Source organism: Medicago sativa, chromosome 7 (assembly GCF_051527215.1).
Source record: "Medicago sativa cultivar Bolivia chromosome 7, Bolivia_mono, whole genome shotgun sequence".
Taxonomy (NCBI): domain Eukaryota; kingdom Viridiplantae; phylum Streptophyta; class Magnoliopsida; order Fabales; family Fabaceae; genus Medicago; species Medicago sativa.
In genome coordinates, this window is record NC_140755.1 from 12477868 (window position 1) to 12483100 (window position 5233).

The 5233-nt window shown below is 31.3% G+C and overlaps 2 pseudogenes; both read right to left on the bottom strand.

The window, feature by feature from the left end:
* Positions 1–1332: 1332 nt before the first annotated feature.
* On the bottom strand, positions 1333–2030 carry LOC146904324 (NDR1/HIN1-like protein 10 pseudogene; annotated as a pseudogene).
* Positions 2031–4220: 2190 nt separating this feature from the next.
* Positions 4221–4997, bottom strand: LOC146904325 (uncharacterized; annotated as a pseudogene).
* Positions 4998–5233: the final 236 nt, after the last annotated feature.

The following is a 5233-nucleotide window of genomic DNA, read 5'->3' on the forward strand; positions in this document are numbered from 1 at the left end:
CGTTTGTTACTAATCTTTTTTAGAGGATTTAAAGTTCAATCTTTAACATTATTTTTTGCTCACGTTTGTTACTAATATATTTTTTAGAGGATTTAAAGTCCAATCTTTAACAATATTTTTTGTTCACGTTTGATATTAATCTTTTTTTTAGAGGATCTAAAGTCCAATCTTGAACAATATTTTTTGCTCACGTTTGTTACTAATCTTTTTTTAGAGGATTTATAGTTCAATCTTTAACATTATTTTTTGCTCACGTTTGTTACTACTATTTTTTAGAGGATTTAAAGTCTAATCTTTACCATTATTTTTTGCTCACGTTTGCTACAATTGATCAAAGGTTAAGGAAGAGTAATTTATATTAATAAAATAATAAAATAATACGGAAATAATGTTTTTTTGGAAGTAATAAAATAATATGGAAATACTGTTTTTTGTGGAAGGGATATGAAAACACTTGGGAATATTTGTTGGTTGTATTGTGGGGAACAACACAGGTGTACAACATAAAATCAGCTGATAAAAAAGTAACATGAGTTTTTGTTTTGTGCTAGTTTTTTGTGAGTTTAATATGTGGTTAACGAAGGTAAAAGAGGGTTAACGGGACGATTAGTGACATGGATTAGTAATCCACGTGTTATTTTATAATTGACTAACAGTAAGAACAGTTCATAAGGAATTGTGTGTAAGTTTTCTCCTTAAATTAAATTTATTATTATTTATTTGTTACATGTTTTATTTGTATTTAAAATTAACTTTAAAAATTAAGGGTATTTTTGGAAAGAAAAGCCCAACCCAAGAGTGTAACACCCACGACGTGGCTTTCGATATCCCGCCAGTTGGATACGAAAGGTTCCAGCCAGTTGGAACGGGCACTATCCGTAAGGATGACCCCACGTTAATAAGAGGAACCGAATCACATCGGAATGAGAGGGATCCGGAGGCTGTGTAGGTATGGGACTACATGGTTGAAGGAAGGCTTATAAGAATTGTTAGGTACTACCCATATCAACAAGATGCATCTTCTTTTCGGTAGCTCATTCCATAAGAACTCCACAGTTAAGCGTGTTTGACTTGGAGCAATTTTGGGATGGGTGACCTACCGGGAAGTTTCCCGGTAAGCGTGCGAGTGAGGACAAAACACGCTGAAAAGACTCGTGTTGGTTTGTGGGGTTAGTCGGCAATTCTAAAAGCAGTCTGGGATGTTACAAAGAGTGTGCTGAAAAGGGTAATTATAACAGGTATTATGTAAAAAAACACAAAAAAAGAGTGTGGAAAGAGACAAATCCCAATTGCTACTACTGTGCCAAGAAAACGATCCATCAGAGGCACAAGTTAGTATTGATCAACATCGCACTTGGTGGGCACAAACTGTGTGATGTTTGCATTGGTATTCTTAGAACTCAAAGGAACTTTGAGGTCACATTTCACCTTCGGATTGATACGACCAAATATCACATTCCCGAGTCTGAATCTAATTTCGAAGTAGAGTTTCACGTAGATATCATAAACTTCAACACTCTTATCTTTGTTGAACTCAGAGACTTCATCATTATCGAGCATTAACAACCGTTGCCCTGAGAAAACACCAATCATAGGATCACTGCTCTTCTTAAATTGGCGGAATGAATTCATGGCTGTGATCACATCCACATTCGCGAACCTTGAACCTTTGTTGAATGCTCGGGCCTCAACTTTGTCGTAATAGAAGTTGAGTTTTTTGTTTGGGTTGCGAGCCGTGAAGTTGAGCACCATGTTGTAATGTAGTGTGTTGTTTATGTAGTCGAATTTTGTTAGATTGGCTTCGTTGACATAAAACTTGAAGGCATGAGGTTGAACGATGAGATAGAAGATAAGGACTACGAGTGCAGCAAGAGAGATGAGTGTGACTAATAAAATAGCTTCCAGAAGAAACTGAAGAGACAGCAACAACAGCTTCTGCTTCGGTGGCGGTGAGGGCGAGGTTGAGCTGGTGGTGGAATGGCGGGGCCGTAATAGGCACCATTTAATTGTGGTTGTTTGTTGTCGGCCATGTACGTTATGATAAAATGAACACAATAGTGGTTAATTATATGACAGAAATTAAAGGAACAAGACAAATAGTGAATTGTGAGATAATTGAGCAAAGGGTGGTGCGTATATAGAAAAGAAGGGATTATATATACATATATATTATTGCCACATTTAACCCCAGATTTACTATCTTATCTTATGCTAAATAATAAAGTTTTTTTCTAAACAAAACAGTTACTTTTAAAAAAATCCTTACACTTCATTATCCAAATTGATTAGAGTAATTATTAAAATCAAATTGATTAGGGTATTAGTTAAAATGTTAAGTTGTTATTTTAGTAACATTATTATACTTTCGTATCTCAAAATCACGTTTTTCGTGCAACCAAAAACACAAATCTACAAATATCGTAAAAGTTTATTAACGTCTCCATATCTATTTGGAAAAAGGTAGTAACACATATTATCATGCGTGCATAGGATTGATAATCGGTAGAGTGATATAATATTTGTCTCTATATCGGTGGAAAGACGGACAATCCACTCTTTTTATTGCGCGACACGTGTAGATTATCAACAATTTTTATAAAAAATTTGCATGTAAATTACAAACGATATTTTTTATAAATTTTTTATTTGTGACTATCAAATGTAACAAGCTCAACGAACCATATTTATCTTTTTCAATGATAAGAATAATATAACAAATAAGGTTAAATATGTTTTTGGTCCCTATAAATATATCAACTTTTTGTTTTAGTCCCTCTAAAATTTTCCTTCAAATTTACTCCTTATGAAATTTTCAATAGCTAATTTTGGTCCCTATAGAATTTTTAGAGGGACTAAAACAAAAAGTTAACAAACAATTTTTTTTGAATATTTGTGACTTTCAAATGTGACAAACTCAACAAACCATATTTATCTTTTTCAATGATAAGAATAATATAACAAATATAACAAAAATTCTTATCTTTTTAATAACACCAAAAACAAACATTATTATAGATTTTTTTTGTTTAAGGGTATAATTGGTATAACAAAAAGCTAGCCTAAAATCTTTCCAAAATCCCGCAATTCTCGTTTTAACGCGCTAACGTGTGTGTATATTTTTTTATGTTTGTTTGTATAATTTTGATTACAATTTAAATTTTTTAAATATTGGTGGAAATTATTCGTACATTGATTTATCTACAAATTATTGTCTAAGCATATAGCGAAATTATTTATCAACTTAAGCGTATTTTGGTTTGTCTGTATGTATACTATATATAAAGAATATAACTTTTTTCAGCTCTTTTGGGCTGACTTTTTCTATTTTCAAATTTGTCTTCAAGTTTCAATACAAATAACACATACAACAAATATATAAGAATAAATTCAAATATTAAAATAAAAGTGTAACAAACACGATATATATGTCTTATTTTTTTTCTTTTATCCTTTAAAAAGTGTAACAGATTAGATTAGTATATCTATACTTGTTTTTTCACTATCCTAATTATACCCTTAAACAATTTTTTGTATAATAAAGATTGTGTTGGTGTTATTTAAAAAGTAAGAATTTAAATTATATTTTTTTTGTTATATTGTTGATGTCATTGAAATAAATAATCATGGTTAGTTTGATATGTTATAATTTGAAAGAAACAAACATTTATATTTTTAGTTTTAATCAAAATCAAAATTTCACAAAAAAAACGTTATGTGCAATAAAAAAGCGGAAAGACAGGGCACGTGACTATCCGTCTTTTCGCCAATATAAATAAAATATTGCTAAAAAATGGTTTTGAGTTGGCTTTTTCTTTTCCTAATTATACTTTTAAACAAATTTGATTACAATAATGCTATTTTGTTGGTGTTATTCAATAATAAAAAAATTTATATTATATTTTTTATATTTCATTTGAAAGATATTATTTTTGTTATATTGTTGATATCATTAAAAAAAATAAGTATAGTTTGTTACAATATGAATGTGCAAAATATTTATTATCTATATGTATAAAAATGTGCCAAGATCATTACAAAAATCCTGTAAGCAAGGTCATGTCCAAGAGTAACCAGCATGATAAGTTTAGCTTTTACAATCTCTGAGTGCAAAAACCTCAACTAAATTTCAAGGGTTGTATGTGTAATCTTACATAAGCCATTTCTACATCAAAAGTTAAAATAAACTCAATTGCATATTATCTAAAAGCAAATAGTTATCCTCATTGCCTGCCCCTAAACTATCCTTCTTATAAAGTGAGATATTTGGTAGTTGAACCAATTCCACACATGCTTCCAGTTTTGATGATGCCTGATGAATTACTACTCCTCTTCTGGATACAATTATTCTTCACTGCTGTGATATTTTTCAGCTCAAAACTATTAAGAAAATCTTTCTTTGACTTCTTCATTATGTTGCTGCTCTTCACATTTGACAAGTTGTATCCAGGTCCATTATCTCCACAAAATCTTCTTTTACTAGATGGAATTTTGGTGCATGTTTTTATTTTCCTGCTTTGTTTTCTTGCATCTTCTTCCTTGCAGCGTTGCGCGAGTTGATCAACTGCTTCATTCTCAGTCTGAGCCATTTTTTTTACCTTAGCCTCATACAGCTGCAACCAAGTTAATGAAAATCTTTGTTCAAAAAAAGTTAATGAAAATCTTTTTTCTTTCATCTTCTTAACTACTTCATTAGTGCAATTTATACCAAACTGCTTTTCTAAGAACCAATTTATCTGTTATAGGGCTCAAATCCATCCCTTCACTGGATTTCTCAATATGCATAAACTGGTCAAGTGTGCAGTGAGGCAAGATTCTCTCAAGCGTATGATGATCAACATGACTAACATCTCCAAGGTATTTTACATTATCAATAGCTTTCTCAACACAAAGATCAACCAAAGATGTTTGATCTTGTCTCTTCATCATAACAGGATTCCTTTGAAAAGCAGTGACGATGATGGCTTCTTTCTCGCAGATATTTCATCCCTTCTCATCATAATAACTGAAATTCACAAAAGTGAACCGAAAACAAGGAACAGTAAATACTGACTTTGCAAATATTTTCTCTTTTTCGATGCAACCTAACAGGGGCGAATGGCTTCCTATGGATGGGGTAGCATTGGCTACCCCAAAATAAAAAAATATCTTGACTAATTAGTATAGTTATATATCTAGCTACCCCATTAATATATTATTCGGCTACTCCAAACAATTTTATTGACTTAAAGAGGGA